Source organism: Megalopta genalis, chromosome 2 (genome assembly GCF_051020955.1).
Source record: "Megalopta genalis isolate 19385.01 chromosome 2, iyMegGena1_principal, whole genome shotgun sequence".
In the NCBI taxonomy this organism is placed as follows: domain Eukaryota; kingdom Metazoa; phylum Arthropoda; class Insecta; order Hymenoptera; family Halictidae; genus Megalopta; species Megalopta genalis.
In genome coordinates, this window is record NC_135014.1 from 32566966 (window position 1) to 32586642 (window position 19677).

Consider the following 19677-nt stretch of genomic DNA (forward strand, 5'->3'; position numbering starts at 1 on the left):
ATATTTTTATCGAGTGCTCATTAATGTGCATTTAAAGTGCATTGAAATGCATTTAAACAAGTTAATGCAATTAACTGCTTTTAAACAAGTTTGAAGAAGTTTGAAGAAGTTTGAAGGCGTTTGAAGGCGTTTGAGAAAGAAGTTTGAAGCAGTTTGAAGAAGTTTCGAAAGAAATGTTTCATCCCGAAAGTGACATTTCGCCGAATGATTAAATATTTTGAGCGTGACGTCTCGCGGGGCGAAACGACGCGAAACCAATTAGCAAAGTGACAAACAACTGTAACTCATCCGCCGGATCGATCACCGAAAACAACCACACCACCGTTCGAAACTTTCCTCTCGATGGTACATCGCGACGAGCATTAAGACTAAACATTACCGCGAAAATATCGATTACGGGAGGCAACGCGCCAGTCGAAAACAACATCAACGTGAAAGTCAGTCCGTTATCATCGACGGTGTCGTTGCCGGCGACAAACATGACCGGGCGATGTCTATTCGCCGGAATCTGAGAGAAAGCGTCGCGAAACAAACGTCGGCCGAGAAAAATCGTGATCGCGATCATTCGGCGATAACGAGACAATGAAACGCTAGATAACCCGGCGGCTACTACCCTTGACAAGAAAAAAGTGTTCGATCAAAATTGACGCGATTATCAGGGACCGATTTGACTCACGCACCGAAAATAGATCAGGCAATTATCGCGGATATCGAAGGCACGGAAAGAAAGGATTGGCGCGCACGATTTCGAAGAATTAATTGTTTTCTTTTTATCAAAAATGTTTAAGCGGTGCAACAAAATTATTAGGATATTTTTGATGCTGTGTAGAATACGGCAACAATGATTGTCGCCGCAGAACGATTACTCACGTATTAAAATTAGGTCACGTAATTATCACGTATATCAAGGGCATAGAAGGAAAGAACCGACACGATACCGAAGCATTATTGCTTTCGATTAAAAACGATTAAATGTTGCAACAGTATTAAGTATTAGGACTTGATGTTGTGTAGAATAGGATAACAAAGATTACAAACGGAATGATTACACACGTGCTAAAAATAGGACGCGTAATTATCGTTTATATCAAACACACAGCGAAAAGCATTGACAAGATTTCAGGGAAACGTGAGTTGTGTCATTTGTGTATCGTAAAGAACAATAAAAAATACGAAGAAACGATTAAAAGAATTGTTAATCCCTTATTTAAAACCGATTACAATTATTACTTCTATTAAAAATCTATGACAATTTAACGATCGTAGTAAAAATCCACTGTAATTAAATTTCTATGAAAAATCTATTACAAGATTTCGATTCATATGAGAAATCTATCGTAATTAATTTTATCATCTACTTAAAATCAATTATAATAATTTGTATTGAAAATCTATTTAATTTAAATCTCTTTTCAAAATCTGGTTAATTTAAATGTCTATCAAAAATCTATTTGATTTAAATTTCTATTGGAAATATATTTAATTTAGCTTCACATTAAAAATCTATTATATAATTTAAATTTATATCGCAAAGAGCCAATAATAACAAATTTTACTCATTATTTAAAATCAATTGAAATAATTTCTACAAAAAATCTGTAAAAATTAAAGTTCTACTAAAAGTCTATTACAATTTAGATTTCTATTAAAATAATCTAATATAATTACTAATAATTATTATATATTACTAATAATTACAGACTACATAATTTTTGAATTGACAACGAATGTTTTCGATGGTGTAAAAGCTGAAGAAATAATTCCTGTAAAAGCCGAAGATAAAGAGTTCTACTATAAGTTTATTACAATTTGGATTTCTATCAAAAGAATCTAATACAATTACTAATAATTATTATATTACTAATAATTACAGACTACATAATTCTTGAATTGACAACGAATGTTTTCGATGGTGAAAAGCTGAAGAAATAGTTCCTGTAAAAGCTGAAGATAAAATTCTACTAAAAGTCTATTACAATTTGGATTTCTATATCAAAAGAATCTAACATAATTACTAATAATTATTATATTACTAATAATTACAGACTACATAATTCTTGAATTGACAACGAATGTTTTCGATGGTGTAAAAGCTGAAGATAAAGTTCTACTAAAAGTCTATTACAATTTGGATTTCTATCAAAAGAATCTAACATAATTACTAACAATTATTATATTACTAATAATTTCAGACTACATAATTCTTGAATTGACAACGAATGTTCTCGATGGTGCAAAGTAATAGCAGAAATAGTGGCTGCGATAAAAGGCAATCGGTGTGTTTGCTCCACGTTTGTTTAAATAAAAAAAAAAGCGAAACGGAAACTCGAATTGGCAGTCGAACCATGAGAAACGCGCGGCGGTTTCCTCGGCTAACTACATTTTGTCAGGGGTGGCAGAGGCGGGACTGACACGTTGTTCTTGTTGACAAGTTCTGGCGGCGTCGCAAGGACGATGAGCACGAGCGCGCGTTGCGTTGCGTTGCGTTGCTCGCTCGCTCGCTCGCTCGCGCGTGTGTTGACACGCGTGTATAAGAGCGTGTGTATCTCGCGTTCGCGATTTCGTCGTAATGTCTCGCGAACGGAACGAACCAACGAACGAACGAACGTTCGCTGGCAGAGTCGGCGCGGCCTTGTCCTTGAGCATAATCTTTCCTCGTTATCGGACGACGCCGAGGTTGCGGTCGCGTCGGACTACCAGCGATTAGCGCGACTCCCGCTCAAACGTCAGCCTTCCTTTTATATTCGCGAGTAATAATGCGCGTGCTCTTTTGTCCACTCCGTTGACCCTACTTTTCTTTTCGTTTGACTTGCGCGACGAGCGAAGGGTCCCCGGCGACCCGCTCCGTCGAATTTTGTACCCCTGCCAAAAATTACACCCTTTGCAGTCGAGGCTGTTTCAACTTAAAAATTATAGAGCTTTTTGTGCTCTGGTGTCATTCCATTTTGTACAATATGTTCTTTTTTGGCGCAGAAATCTTGGGCGTATTGATTACTCGATTTTTGATAGTTGATTGAAATGAATGGAATTAATTAAAATGATAGGATTTAAATGAATTGCGATATCATTAATGAACCATTAAATAAATTGTTGCGCTAGGAATTTGATAACAGGAATTGAATGAATTGCGATACCATTAATGAATTATTAAATAAATTGTTGTGCCAGGAATTTTATAATAGAGAGTATTGTAATAAGAATGAAATATATAAATGTTTATATTATTAATAAACTAGATATAATAGATTATAATAGGTCTAGCTTCATGGATATATTTTGAAAAATTTATGAATATTTCTTCGTTTGCTGTAAACGGTAAATATCATTGCGTTTAGGCAAATGCGATGAAACAGTTCAGTTTGATATTATTGTGAAAATTTTTAATAAAGTTACAAGTGTTCCATCAAATATAAAATATTGCACTGACTATTCTTATGGGAAAATTATGGAGATACTTACTTAGCATGATAACTATGATGATTTTGAATTTTCCTGTTTCTTACGGATTTTATTTCGTGTACATTGGAAAATAAGTATCAAGTGTGAGACCTCTTGAACGACTTCCTTGTGAGCATAGTGAACCTAATCTTGTTAGATGTAATCAAACTGTGCAATCTAACATTGGCTAAATGTTATTTAGTAAAATATTGTGAATCATGTAAGATAACATAAATTAATCATACAATAGATTACAATCATATTTTAATTCATATAACTGATCATATAATTAATAACATAATATAATCATATAATAGATTATGATCATATTTTAATTCATATAACTGATCATATAATTAATAACATAATATAATCATATAATATATTATAATCATATCTTAATTCATATAATTGATCATATAATTAATAACATAATATAATCATATAATAGATTATAATCATATCTTAATTCATATAATTGATCACATAATTAATAACATAATATAATCATATAATAGATTAATTATATAAAATTACAATAAATCAATATAAAATATAAATAATAGTGTAAGTCAAAGAACATGTTCTACATTTCGAGCGATAATAGCTTCCACTGCGATAAATTAATTCGCGAACGCATAAACTCAGAAGTTCCACGCTATCATACTTCGCGAGTAAAGAAAAAAAATCGGCATCTCGATAAATAAAGCTCGAACCGACAAACTCGATGATCCGAGCGATCGCAGGCACTAACCGGCGCGAAATGCCAAAAGCCGAAGGGTGCGCGAGTCGCGTCATCGTTTAGGTTCTTGGCCAATGATCTACGGAGCCGTCGTCGCGACGTTCACGCAGCACAGGAGCCATCAACGATCCTTCCTCGTCCCGAAGGTAAGCACAGAGGAGTCGGAAATAAAATCAGACCCTGTGACACAACCGCGAGGCATATTAATTTCCCGATTCGGGGACTGTTGACACAGTTATTACCGGCTCTGATAGCAGAAACAATAATGAAACCGGCGATAACGGCGCGCGATAGCTTTGCCAAAACCGCCGCGTGTCTTCGCTCGCGCACTCAGCCAGGGGAATCACAAATCCACATTAACTGTTGCTTTTTTATCGAGCCAGCTCCCGGCGACGTCTTCATCTCGGACCATCGGAGTAGCTGCGAGATAACGCAGCCTTGCTTAATTAAGCGTTCCGCTCTTTGTTCGAACGTTCGTTGAAATTATTCCGACGGAATTGTCGTCAATGTCCTTTGCCCCTTTTTTTTAATCAGAGAAAGCTTTGCGCACGGAGATTTTTTTAGATGCTGCAAGCCGGAGACCGTTCAAATTAGTTCTGTTCTTGAAACTAACACTTGTCGAAGGTCTTTGAACTATTAGAGATCGCTATTTCAAGGTCTGTGGTATTAGATCGCTGTCTTTAATTGCGTCAAGATCGTTATTAGACCATGGATCATGTAAAAGAGTACAGATATTTTTAATCGGAAATATAAAACGTAAATTTTTTGATTATTATATCGTATTATATTTGTCGTATTATCTTTGATTATTATATTATTATATATTATTATATTTTGATTTTTGTCAATGTCCTTTGCCCCTTTTTTAATCAAAGAAAGCTTCGTACTCGAAGATTTTATTAAATACTGGAAACCGGAGACTGTTCAAATTAGTTCTATTGTTCTTGAAACTAACACTTGTCGAAGGTCTTTGAACTATTAGAGATCGCTATTTCAAGGTCTGTGGTATTAGATCGCTGTCTTTAATTGCGTCAAGATCGTTATTAGACCATGGATCATGTAAAAGAGAGTACAGATTTAATTTTAATCGGAAATATAAGATGTAAATTTTTTGATTAAGATTAGGAGAATTTTCTTCTTTTTTTTAATAATTATAGTAGACCGAGTGCTCGCAATCGAGCGTACTTCATCGGCGCGACCTCGGCCCTCGTTACAAAATCGCTCGGCCGCGCTTGTTCCCCGCGTTCTTATATTCGGCGCGTACACACACGGAACCGTAACAGACGTCCGTTTCCTTCGGTTTCGGAGCCTCGTCCCGTTTTTGCCTGTACACCAGGTTACGTCACGTCGCATATACAGTTTCTGGCCGTTTTACGTCACCCCCCGGTATCCCGGCTTCACGGCGGTTCGAGATTGTTGTTTGATCTTGAACATTTAACGGCCGGCGTCGCGTGCGCGTGACTTCCTTCTGCCAGCGGTTATCAGACGATGTCGTGCGAACACGACTTCGATGATCCCGTCGTGGAACATAAAAATTCCCATTCCATTTCCACCGTGTTAATTTATTCGGAAAACTTCGGCGGCATTAATTAGCTCGTAATCAATTCGAATGTACAAAAATGTAACGATTTGCAATTTAAATATTGTTTGAATATTTGTTCTTGCTTGCATGTTATTTGTTGAGCTTGCACTTCGCACGTTGAACGATCAAATAGAGACTTGAACAATAAATAAAATTAATTAATAAATTGAGAAATAAATAAAGAAATAAATAATGAAAACTTAGGATCTAATGATTGGAAGTAATTAGGAAATAAGTAAGAAATTACTGACAAATAATTAAGAAATAATTACGAAATTATTCATAATAGTAACTAATACTTGAAAAATAATTACGACCGAGAACTGTGCATTACGAAAAATTATTTCGTAAAGTTAACGTAGGAAGCAGTAATTCGTTGCGAAGAAGGTTTATCTACTTTTAATTACAGCGTTTTACAATAAGATTTGTCTGGCTGATCTTAAAATTAATCTGCCACTCGATCGATCCCGTATCGATCATTCCATTGTTCTCTTACGATGTCGCTAGATGAGCATCTTTCCAGATTGCTCTATCAGCGGACGCAGCAAGTAGTATAAGCGAGCCACGAGTAAGACAGATGCGATACGGGGCGGATCAATGGAAATTCTCAGGTAGATCGACCTTTGAATTCGAGATACAGACATAAACTTCTTTGTTTGCGAGCGCGGATCTTTCAGCCGTTGGAGTTTGGAATTGCTTAAGCCGTGAGAACAGACTTGAGCATGAGATTCAATTTGCCGGGAAATTTTTTGGGAATACGTATTGCGTTCGCGTGTTTAATATTGATCTAATGGAACTGTTCTGTTCTTGAATCATCGGCATTTGCAATACTGTATTTACAAAATATGGAAGAAAACAAATGTTACTTTATTTCAAGCAATTTCAATCATTCCAAGCAATTATAATTTTTGCAAAGATCTGTTCAGCCATTATCTAGTAAATTAGTTAGTATAACATCCTAAGAAAAATTCAAATCGCTTGGTCCAATTTGGAAGAAGTTACCTGATTTTAATCTGTATAATAATTCTTGAATTATCAGTATTTACAACACTGTATTTACAAAATACGAAAGAAAACAATTCTTACTTTATTTCATCATTTCAAGCAATTACAATTTTTGCAAAAATCTGTTCAGCCATTATCTAGTAAATTAGTTAGTATAACATCCCAAGAAAAATTCAAATCGCTTGGTCCAATTTGGAAGAAGTTACCTGATTTTAATCTGTGCAATAATTATTGAATGATCAGTATTTACAACACTATATTCACAAGAATTTGGAAAGAAAACTTTTCTTACTTCTTTCTATCATTCCAATCAATTACAATTTTTGAAGAAATCTTTCTACCCATAAAATAGTCTAACATCCCAAAAACATTCAAGTTACTTATAATGTAAAATTATAATATATATAAAATGTAACCAATATGAAAAATGTAACTGTGCTTTAAAGGTATCTGAATGTTATCCTTATTAACTGTGTAAAAATCCTCGAATCGTCAGAATTTATTATTCGACCTAATCTATACTTAATTTAAAAATTATCATATTACAATAAAACGTATTAACTAGGACAATTTCTAATCACTAGACTGCGAACTTTATATATTTATAATAAAACTGAATAGGTCAACTTTAAAAAAGTAGACCAATTCAAAGAATTAAAAAGTGCCCTATAATTTTCAAGTCACTAAAACTGTTTTTAAAAAAAAGAAAAAACTTTCAACCTGATAACCGGTTGTTGCAATTCGCAAATACAATTTTCATTTCGCTCAAAAACCCGCGGTCTACTAATCACTCTTTTGGCCCAGCGTCGAGGGGTTAATCGCGGACTCGTGATACAGTGATGTCTCTCTAATTGACGCTCAGATTGTCCACGCAAAAATGGACAATTTAAGAAAAGGAGACACGATTATTCGAGGCTTGCGGTTCGTTTTCATAGTTACGAATTGTCAAGGTTACGTCAAGGCTCGAATCATCGCATCTCCTCTTCCACAAATTGTCCATTTTTAGCGTCAATTAGGGAGACATTACTGTACTTTCATCGGGGACACAGCATCGCGCTGTTTTTCCATCGGACAACGATGGAAGCCGCGGTACGTGTCGTTGGGAGCGTATCGCAGCATGCTAACCGCCGTTGCCGCGGATATCCGCGTCGATCCGTGGGATCCTTAATTACATTCGAGACCGTCGATGACGCAACGCGGTGGCGTCTTCGCTTACGTAAATTTTTCGCGCTCGGTGGCCTGATGCCATCGGGGAATCGGCGCGATTAAACACGCGTAACCGTAACACGTAGGCCGGCCGCCTCCCCCGCATGCCGAAACGCCCCGCGAAAACTAAAACTGTCGCAAGGACGACGAACGGAACGGAACGGAACGGCCCGCGGTTCGGCAGGGTTCGGCGCGGTTCGGTTCGGGTCGCTTTTCAAATCCGGCATCGGATCTACGGCCTTCGGCCGTGATTTCAGCTCGAAAAGATCGAACCTTCGCATAGGCGCGCGCGCGCGCACGCACACGTACGCGCCGTTCCTCCGTGTCTCTATACATAATGCTGACATAATACCTAGACGGTCGGGATCCTGGACCACGTTAAAAAAGAAAATTCCGTGGCCTCGGCAGCTTTGGCGGCCGCGAGCTTCCGATTCGTGGAAGCACGAGGAGACGCCGTTTCTGCTACACGGAGGTTTGCTTAACCCTGCGGAGGTCGCAGGCTCAAGAATTTCTCGGTACCGATGAGTCCACGAGATGCTGCGATTTATGGTCCGCAGCCATTTTTACCGAACCGGCTAAACGGATCTACGAGAACGTGTCATGTTTCGTTTTCCTGTGAAAATCGACTGTCATCGGTTAATATTGTCCGTTGTACTGTACAATGCAATTGCGCGATCGTTTAATTGGTTACTTTTGATAAATACTTGAAAATATCGTGATCTTTTAATCATTTTTTATTTTCTAGTTATTTTGAATTACATTCTGTTAACAGTTCATTTATCGGAAGTCTGTTCATGGTCTTTAAATCTCATTTTCTTGAAATAATAATTTCAGAAGTAGTTGCATTGTATTGATCGAAATAATATTATATTTTCAGTAGTCAAATAATTATTGCAAAACTGATGGTTGACGAAGCGTTCAATTTAGCTGTATCCATATTGAAGGTAGGTAAAAATTAATATTAATTACAATAATGGAATAAACGTGTTTTAATTTAACGTTCGATTAAAATTGTTAAAAGGAACAACCGGAGCTAATAATAAAAATAAATAAATTGCACAGATTCTTTGGAGAAATTAAATCTAGATTATACATTAAACAGATTCTTAAAAAAGAAATTAAATCTGGATCATACATTACACGGATTCATTAAAAACAATTAAATCTAGATTATACATTACACAGATTCTTTAAAAACAATTAAATCTAAATTGTACTTTACACGGATTCTTTAAAAACAATTAAATCTACATTATGCATTACACAGATTCTTTAAAAAAAATAAATCTAGATTATACATTAAACAGATTTATTTTAAAAAATTAAATCTACATTATGCATTACACAGATTCTTTAAAAAAAATTAAATCTAGATTATACATTAAACAGATTTATATTTTAAACAATTAAATCTAGAGATCATACATTACACAGATGCTTCAAAAACAATTAAATCTAGATAAAAATGCGCGGACTATTTGCAGAACTTTTTCTTCTTAAAAGAAAAAAAATCCAACCCAAACGAAGTTGAACAGATTCTTCAGAGAAATTGAAGAAACTAACGGCAGAACAACAAAATACTTCTCGCGTCGATAAATCGTCGATAGTTCGTCAGTTAATAATCAGCGTGTTTAGTATTTTGAAAAACAAGAAGAACGTGTCCGTTTACGTCGCCGAGAGATGTATCGTGTCGTTCGATGCCGATTAAACGGTATCAAGCGCAGAAAATCCTTCAAATCACCGTATCTCTCTCTCTCTCTCTCTCACTCTCTTTCTCTCTCCCTCTAGTTTTCGAGGTCATCTCGACCTCGGGCACGAGGACCATACACGCGCCGTCTCGATCGCGTTGATCGAGGTTATGATCGAACGACGAACCAAATCTTCGCTCGACATCGTGTGCCGCGTGCGCGCGCGCGCGCTGCGATAACGCAAGAACGCGAGCTATCGGTAATGTATCTGCGGATTCGACGCGATATTTAAATGGCGGATGGAACGGATCAGCCTTCGAGTCACGGTAAACAAATTCGCTTCGCGTAAACATTTTCTTATTACAGTGGAGACCGGTATGACAGAGCTTGCATCGGCCTGGAACAGCTTCGATCGGCGTCCATCAAACTGAAATTTTACAGCCGCGGATTTTAACGATTCCGAGCATTTTTACTGCTTCGTCCGGGTTCAATTTTTACCAACAGATTCCGCCGTAATAAATCCGTACGGATTTATTACGTTCTGATAGGGAACAGTACGTAATTTGTATTCAGGCCGATTCGGCTGCGCGAATAGAACGACGATTTTATGCACGCTCGGCTAAATCGAGTAGGTCAAGTGCGAAACGGGAAGAAGATAATAATGTTTAGAGAAGCTGGAGATGGGAAACGATGAATCTGTAGCTCGCCGATGTATAACGTAATTTTTTAATGATTGAGATGCTTCTTTTTTTAATTTTGCTGTTACTGGAAATAACAGAAAAAGAATAGAAAACAGTTTTCAAACTGTTTTTTATCCGAGCTTATAACGAAAATTTCTCAAAAACCAATTTTGTAGATCTTTACAACTTGGATGCACGCTGAAAATTGCATCGAAATCGATCAAGATCCACAGAGCTTATGTTTTAACCCTTTGCACTCGAAGCCATTTTAACTGTAAATCTAAATCAATTCTTCTGTGATTTATAGTACTTCCATTTTATATGACGAAGTGCATTTTATGCATATGAAATCGAGTCTTGTGGTGACTCGTACGACAGTTACGTTTTTAACCATTTTCGAAATCCAAACTTTGTTGATATAAAAATCATCTTGGAACGTGATACAACAATTTTACTGGTGCCTCGGAGTCACCACTCGAGTGCAAAGAGTTAAATTTTCGTTACAGACTCAGATAAAAAAGAAGTTAAAAAACCATGAGCTCTCTCTCTCCTTTCATTTCGTTTTCACCACTCCATAGCAAAATCAAATCGTTTAGTCAGATTTTGAAAAAGTTATACCGTTTTAAAGAGTGTCCATGTATGCGTATTTGTCCTCGATCTTTACAACTTGGATGCACGCTGAAAATTGCATCGAAATCGATCAAGATCCACAGAGCATATGTTTTAAATCTTCGTCATAGGCTCAAATAAAAAAGTTTTATTTCTTTTTCATCACTCCATAGCAATATTAAAAAAGTGTATCATAGTCATTGTATAATAGGCTAGTCCTGTCATTTAATAAAAATCAAATCAAATCGTTTAGTCAGATTTTGAAAAAGTTATACCGTTTTAAAGAGTGTCCATGTATGCGTATTTGTCCTCGATCTTTACAACTTAGATGCACGCTGAAAATTGCATCGAAATCGATCAAGATCCACAGAGCATATGTTTTAAATCTTCGTCATAGGCTCAAATAAAAAAGTTTTATTTCTTTTTCATCACTCCATAGCAATATTAAAAAAGTGTATCATAGTCATTGTATAATAGGCTAGTCCTTCTGTCATAAAAAAAATCAAATCGTCAGGTTTTAAAAAAGTTATACCGTTTTAAAGAGTGTCGATGTATACGTATTTGTCCTCGGCCGTATACGCACGAACACGAAAAAAATGATCGCTAATGTGTCGGTAGCCGGACAACTTAACCCTGGCCGGTACAAGAGTTCAGAGGACGAATTCTGCGATAAAGCGAAATCGTGGCGACGAACCGAGGCGATCCCGTCGGCGAGAAAATCTCGGCGAAAAATGCGAAATCGCGGCGGCTCGCCGGTAGGATCCGCGAGATGTAAGACCGCATCTCCGGTGTCAAGGTCGCGGCGGCTGCGGATTAAGTTTCCGCGAAGCGGCCAGGATAATCAAACGAAACGTGACGTTGCTCGAGGTTAAGATCTGAGACGACGCTCTAAATCCGTACTTGAACCCGGCCCGCTGAATCACGCCGCTGAATCGCGCCGATATCGTACACGCGGCCGATAACGGCAGATACGCAGAAAACGGGCCGCCGGTCGGTCGCGTCCGCACGGACAGGGCCGCGCGCACATATACGCACACAGAGAGAGCCGTAGAACGCCCACGTGTAGAATCCTCACGGTAGATAACCTTCCTGCCGGCTGGCCGGCCGGCAGCCGAAGAATCCGTTTAGAGGCCTGCGGTCGCGGTAATCCGCCGCGCCGGCGGAAAAATGCGAGACCGATCGATCACTCCGAGAGGACAAGGGCAGACCCGTTTTATGTAATCGCGCGCGCCGGCTACGTCAGAGATCGCATGGCAAAAAGGTTAAAGCGACCGTGCCGTTCGCGGTGCTCCGCGATTAGCGCCGAGGTGTTCGCGCCGGTTTTTAGAGACGCGAAGGTCAAGGTGCGGAAGCGATCGGTCAGATTCGTTCGCGATCGGGAGACCAGCCTCCTCCCCGGCAACCTTCTGCGCCGACAATTATTTATTTGTTTATTTAGCTTATTTGTGCGACGGGTAATGAGGTAGAATGTGAATTGAGAAATATAATAATCGATGTACAAAGTGCACCTTTTTTTTGAAATGGAATAACTCTTTTAGGATTTATTTATTTTATTCATATGCGGTGGATAATGCATTAGTTTCTTTCAAAAATATAATAATCGGTGTGCAAAGTATGTGGACATTTTTTAGAATGGATTAACTCTTCTATAATTTATTTATTTTATTTTTGCGATGGATGATGCATTAGTTTCTTTAAAAAATATAATAATCGGTGTGCAAAGTGTTTGGACACTTTTTAGAATGGATTAACTATTCTATAATTTATTTATTTTATATATATGCGGTGGATGATGCATTACTTTCTTTAAAAGATATAATAATCGATGTACAAAGTATTTGGACACATTTTAGAATGGATTAACTATTCTGTAATTTATTTATTTAATTTTTGCGGTGGATAATGCATTAGTTTCTTTAAAAGATATAATAATCGGTGTACAAAGTATTTGGACACTTTTTAGAATGGGTTAAATCTTCTATAATTTATTTATTTTATTTTTGCGGTGGATAATGCATTAGTTTCTTTAAAAAATATAATAATCGGTGTACAAAGTATTTGGACACTTTTTAGAATGGATTAACTATTCCATAATTTATTTATTTTATTTTTGCGACGGATAATGCATTAGTACATGAATAGAAAAATATAATAATCGGTGCACAAAGTATTCTTGTACCTTTTTCGAAATGAAATAGCTCTTTTATTATTTATTTATTTTATTTATGCGGTGAATAATGCATTAATGCGTAAAAAGGAAAATGTACAGTCGGTATACAAAGTCTTTTTAAAACGGAACAACTTTCTTATGGTTAGGACAAACGATCTAAATTTTGGGCGGGGGGGGGGGGGTGTTAGAGGGATTGGTTTACTAGAGAATGTCTAAAAAATTGTTTTGAAAAATTGCAATTGGCTGGGACGATAGAAAAATTACAAAATTACGTTCTCAACTTTTTAATCTGAGCTTATTACGAACATCTAAAAAAAATGCATTTTATAGGTCTCTGCAACTTATAGGCATGTTAAAAAATTTATCGTGATCCGTTGACGTTGTTACGAGTTACAAAAACAATCAAAGATCGCTGCATTTTCACGATTTTGAACACTTTCGAAATAGCCGTCAGAAATCTGCAATTTTTCAAATCTTTCAACACTCTTATCCGTTTCAATTTCCGTTTCTCAGATCAAAAAAAAATAGAAGCTGGAATACCATCATTTCTTATCTTTTTCTCTTTTCTACCATCTCAATCGATCGCAAATTTTGAAAACAATTTTTTAGCCATCGTAGACTAGTCCCACCAGCTCAAAAAGAAAAGAAGAAATATCCAAGTCGTTTCGTTGGAACTTGCAACAAGTTATACCGTCTTGAACGGTGTCCGATTATGAATGCGTGTATTGATGCGACGAAAATAAAACGCGACGACGCCGGAATGACGGGCGATCTCCTAAAAACCGGACGAATAACGAGGAAGTCGTCGAAAAAAAAGTCGGCCCATTAAATTATCGGCGCGAAGAAGGGGAGGATCCACCGGCGAACACCTGGAGCCGGGCGGGATCGCTAATTAAAGCGGCAACGATCGATCGGCCAAATTAATTATTGACCGAAAAAGGTCTTGTTTACGTCTATCAAACGGCGACGTTCGTGTCGCGGGCTCGTAAAAAAAACGCATTATCGCATTTCCGTGCGCGACGTACAGCCTTCGCGGAGCGCACGCGATCTTTACGATTTCACGATCAATCTAGAGCCAATAAAGACCGGCCGCGGCTGGCGGAACTTTTGTCCGGCCACGTAGCTCGGTATCGAGCAAAGTACAAGAGACCGCGCGCGCGCGCGATCATCTCGAGATCGGATCTAGATATATCGCGGCGAGATCGAGCCGAACGATTTCCAGCGCGGGTTTGGCGCGATTACGTGAGTCGCGGGGCCGGCGGAGGCGCGCTGATCGGCAGAAAAATGCACTTTTATCGGAGCCATCCCGGTCCCGGTAAACGGAGATTATGGCAATGGTGTAGCGTCTCGGGTGTCCGCGCGGCTCGGCCACGCCGAAACTGTCGATCCGTAAAAATTTCAAGGCCGCGGCTCGTCGCACGGGGAACACGTGCGTCTGCCCCAAGGCCGGCGCGGCGGTCGCATGATCTTCGTGTTCCTTGTCCCGGGGTCCTTGGAACGTGAACGAAATAAGTGCGCGGAGGGCGCCGGAGGAAGACAGAGGGGCTACTGCTCGATGAATCGCTATGCCGAGTTGTACCGTCGGGCGTGGTTCTGACGAGACCACGGCCACGAACGGGGTGACACTGTTAACCCTTTAACTGCTATACCTGTTAACGGCTTACGTAATATTTTACGTATTCAGCGGTCTCGCGGACCGCGTTTGAAGAGATTGAGATAAACGGGGAAGAGATTCGAATGAATTCAAACGAATGTTATTATTTTATAGATCGCGTTATCGTCAGACTGCGGATTTTTGTGCTAAATTAAAATTGTCCGCTTAGATTGCGAGAAGCAGAGACTAAATAGCAAGAGAGAGAGAGAGAGAGAGAGAGAGAGAGAGAGAGAGTTTAGTCTTTCATTAATTATTTAAAGGGTTTAAAGAGAATAGATTGACAAATTTTTTAATTCATCTAGTCTTTATAATATTTTGTATTAGAATTATCCAATTTTGTTATAAATGCGTAAAATGCGTGGTCCAGTTATTATCGACGTAAAATTGGTAAAGCAACAAAATGGCGATTGAATAGATTTATTGATATGAAATTGGTAAAGAAACAATCGAAATCGATTGTTCTTATTTTGAACATCGTTAATGAGTAGCAAATGTATTAAGAACGTTCGTTCTTTTTTAAATTTTTCTCACAACGTATGGCGATGATATGACAGATGACATGTATTGATAGATGAACAATATATTCAATAAAAATCAAATCATCGATAAAATTATCAATTTATATAATAAAATTTGTCTTTTTCCGTACATTTTTAATCCGGGGCCGCAGAGATTGGAACAGGCACAGAAATCGGTACATCTGCCCAAAATACAGTTCACTTATAGTTCCACTTACAGTGGAGCTCATTTTATGCATTTATGGCGAAATTGGCCGGTTCCAACATAAAATATGACAAATACCAAAGGAATTAACACTAAACCTACCACGGTCAAAATGACCGATTTTTTATTTCACGATACTACAAACTTTCGAGACTCCTTCGTGGAAAATGATCGAATAAATAATATTATTGAAACAAGTCTCATAATTAAAACTTCACAAAATCCAAGCGAATTCTATCTTTTCGCTCTTACGTGTCAATGCACGCTAATCGTCGTTACAGGTCGGTTGGTTTAGTGTTAAAAAAACGTCGATCTATTATTATCCAATCCGTTAAAAAGATTAATGAAAGAGTGAACTGAAGCCATTTTTAGTCTCTGCCTCTCGCAATTCGTGCAGACGATTTCTATTTATTGTATAAATGGCGTTCACGTAAACGGAGTTCGATGTAGCGCTGGAAAAAAAAAGTGAAACGATTGACCGGTGGATCGGCGGGCAGGAGGGTGTATCGAATAGCCATCAGAAGTATCGAGGCGTGCAAGTGACAGAGGCTCGTCACTGCCATCCCCGGCGCGTTCAGGATGCTCGAGAATAGTGCAGCGTGGTTCGCGGACAGGTCACAGCGGTGGTAAGCGGCGCCGATTATAGGCACTCGAGGCAGAGGCAGCAGCAGCAGCAGCAGCAGCGGCAGAGCATGACTGGTAGCCGATATATCTATACCGTGCGACGTGTCCGCCCCGGCCGCCCGTGACCACGTGGCCTTGTCCTTGTACGACGTCGACGTCGAGCACTCTGTGCCACCGACACCCGACGTCGGTCGTCGTGGAACCTTCCTATAACGAGCCACGCGGAGGCGGAGAGGAGCGCACTGGCGACAAGAGAGGAGAGGAGAGGAGAGGAGAGGAGAGGAGAGGAGTGGAGAGGAGAGGAGAGGAGAGGAGAGGAGAGGAGAGGAGAGGAGGGAGAGAGATGAGCGTTGCCCCTCTTCATGCACGCGCGCCCGCGCGCGCCACAGAGAATACTCTTTCGTAGCGTGGCTCGCGGAATTCATCGGATGCCCCACCAAACGAAATTACATTTCCAAATTGGACGAAAGCATTTCGACCTCTTTTTAAAGCTAGATGAGCCAGTCTACTAAACGATTTTCTGAAAATAATTCTAGACGATTGCGACTGGTTGGAATGTCAAAAAAGATTGAAAAAAATAGCACAAGACTAGTTCGATTCCTTTGTTAAGGTTAATGAGAGCCAGTTTCGACAAATGATTTGGAAAAAAAGGTTTCGAACAATTGCATTTGGTTGGAATACTAACTAACTTAACTTTTTAGTTAACGCGAGGCAATTGGATCTCTTTGCGAAGCTAGATGAACGTGTTTACTAAATGATCTACAAGAAGGAATTCAGAACAATTGTATCTGATTGGAGTCGTAAAAAAATCACACAAGACTACTTTAATTTCTTTGTGAAGCTAGACGAGCCAGTCTACTAAATGATTTTCGAAAAATAATTCTGGACAATTGCGACTGGTTGGAACGTCAAAAAAAATAACACACAAGACTAGTTCGATTCCGTTGTTAAGGTTAGTGAGAGGCGGTTTCGACAAATGATTTAGAAAAAAAGTTTCGAACAACTGCATTTGCTTGGAATCGTAAAAAGTTAACGCGAGACAATTGGATCTCCTTGCGAAGCTAGATGAACGTGTTTACTAAATGATCTACAAAAAGTAATTCAGAACAATTGTATCTGATTGGAGTCGTACAAAAAAAATCACACAAGACTGCTTTGATTTCTTTGTGAAGCTAGACGAGGCAGTCTACTAAATGACGTTCGAAACAAAATTCTGAACAATCGCATTTGATTGAAATGTTAGACAAAACAACGATAGGCTAGTCGGATCTCTTTGCGAAGGTTAATGAGCCGGTTTACCGAATGATCTGCAAAAAGGAATTCCGAACAATTGCATTTGATTGGAGTTGTAGAAAAAAATCACGCGAGCCAATTGGATCTGTTTGCGAAGGTTAATGAGCTAGTTTACTGACTGATCCGCCAAAAACGGTTTTGAACAATTGCATCCGAATCGTAGAAAAATAACGCGAGAAGGTTAACGAGCCAATTCACTAAATGATCTGCAAACAAAGCTTTGGACAATTGCAACTGGTCGATATCGCGAGGAAAACATTTTTACAATTTCTCTACAGATTTTTGCAAAGATCTTGTAACAATATCTTTTAACAAAGATTTATACAATATCTTGTAACAGAGTGCAATATTTTTACTTCAGATTGCGATGAGAATTTAAAAAAGAGCACGTTTTATACGCTCCGAAAGTTTCATCGAAGTTGATTAACATTGAACCTGCCGATCCAATAAAAATATCCAATTTCACATTTATTATTACCGCTGGATACACCTGGTGTTAACATCGCAGCGAGCTCCATCTGTTAAAAATGTAAAAAATTGCAGGCGTAGAATGAGAGTCTACAAAAGCTGTGATTTTTACCACTTTTTGCCATTTAGCAATTCATTTGCAGCTAGAAATATTATACAAAACGATGCTAATTTAATCTAGCTCTGTAATTCAGCAACTACTGCTTACTATTGCTTCGCATAATCGAGGTATTACTCTCACTCAAAAAAAACATAAGAACTCGTGAAGAAATTAGCAGAAATTAGCAGAAATTATGAAAAATCACTGCAATCGAATCACTTTAACGCAATCCTAATAGTGCGAACACCATCGAAAAATACGACAACTGTAGCATACTGCAAAACTGAGAACTGTATTAATTATCGATTAATAATTGTCACCGATAAGAGCGAACGTTGAACGATTATCGCCCGTTCCGATCGACTGCCGCGTGTCGTCGTTTCGGTGTCGGTGTGCATCAAGAGAGAATAAGTTAATGGCGAATATTAGAGCCTCCGGACAGGATCGTCTCTTTAATGGATCAGGTCTCGGTCAGTTTCTTTGGGCATCCAATTTGCGATTCTCCGTATCGGCGCCGCGCGAATTGTCCTACTGCGAACGGCCAATTAACGCGGCGTTACTATCAGGTTTACCGGACTAAACGATCCGCTAACTCGAAGAGGACACCCGATAAACTCTCGCCCGTTGGTTGGCCAGGTTTTAACGCGCGGCAATTTGTTGATCGAGCGAACAATCGCGCCCGCGCGATCTGCATGCAAATCGCGTCGCGCGGCCCCGCGCGCGTGCTCGCGCGCACCGCCTGGAACTTTTTCGAGTTTTTCCCCGGGTTTCCCGCTAATGATACGCCGTTAGGCCCGTCGCGGCGACGGAATTGCTGCTTCATCTCTGACGTAATGTTACGCAAGCCGGTGAACCAGAGACGCGATCTTCCGGTATTAAAGACCGACCAGCGCGCATGCTCTTCGCCTACAGCTGCTAAAGATCTTACGTGTACCTTCGCACATAAGCCACCTTTTTGTGGGATTCGATGATGCCGGTGGGAGGCGAGATTCGTCGGAATTATTTCACTTTCGAGTCGTTCGTTTTCATTTATTTGATTTTATTCGAATATCGGAGCTGTGTCTACTTGATCTAATTTATTAGCAATGTGTTTCAGGAATCAATGGTGGCGGTGTGAGATTTGTCGAAATTGTTCATTTTAATCTAGAGAGTACTACGGATGACTAAGTTTACTTTATTTTATAATAATGGCGTAAATGTGAATTTATGTACTCGGATTTGTTAACATTAGTTAACTGCTTTACTTTATTTTATAATAATGCCATAAACGTGCATTTATTCGGATTTGGTAGCAGCCTTTATCGCGACCCATCTGTTCTCTGGAATCAATACCGACGGTGTGCGAGATTAATAAAGATCACTAATTCGAATCTGGACAGAGCAACACAGGTAACTGCTTTACTTTATTTTATAATAATGTCATAAACGTGCATTTATTCGGATTTGGTAGCAGCGTTTGTCGCGACTCATCTGTTTCGTGGAATCACTACCGACAGCTCGAGATTCGTCGAAGTAGACAGCACTAGAAATCGTTACTTCACATTATTTTGTATAAGATAATGAGTTTATGCTTGTTCGCGTTTTTTGCGCGTCAAAAGATCTGTCCAAGGAAATTCTATAGAGTAAAATCGTCGTGACAAGGCGCAACGATCGTAATTGCCACCGCGTTACACTCAAGTGCGCGTCTTACCGTGA